The following is a 269-nucleotide window of genomic DNA, read 5'->3' as shown; positions in this document are numbered from 1 at the left end:
CGTTTTTTGTGTTTTTTGTTGTGTTTTGTTTGTTGTTGGTGAGATGATGATATTTTTTGTTTTTTTTAAATATTACTTTTACTTTTTCTTTCAACATAGTCATCATTGTTAACCTCACTGTCACGATCATGTTAAATTCTCCCGTGGCGTTAGTAGTAAAAATGAAACGTAAAAGAACCTTTAAAAAATTAGCATACATTGCCCAGGTGGGGGTCTCACATTGTACTTAAAATTTTTTTTTTTTTAAATGGTATTAAAGGATTTTAGAA

The sequence above is a fragment of the Penaeus monodon genome, chromosome 29 (genome assembly GCF_015228065.2).
Source record: "Penaeus monodon isolate SGIC_2016 chromosome 29, NSTDA_Pmon_1, whole genome shotgun sequence".
Classification (NCBI taxonomy): domain Eukaryota; kingdom Metazoa; phylum Arthropoda; class Malacostraca; order Decapoda; family Penaeidae; genus Penaeus; species Penaeus monodon.
Note: the sequence above shows the minus strand (reverse complement) of the source record.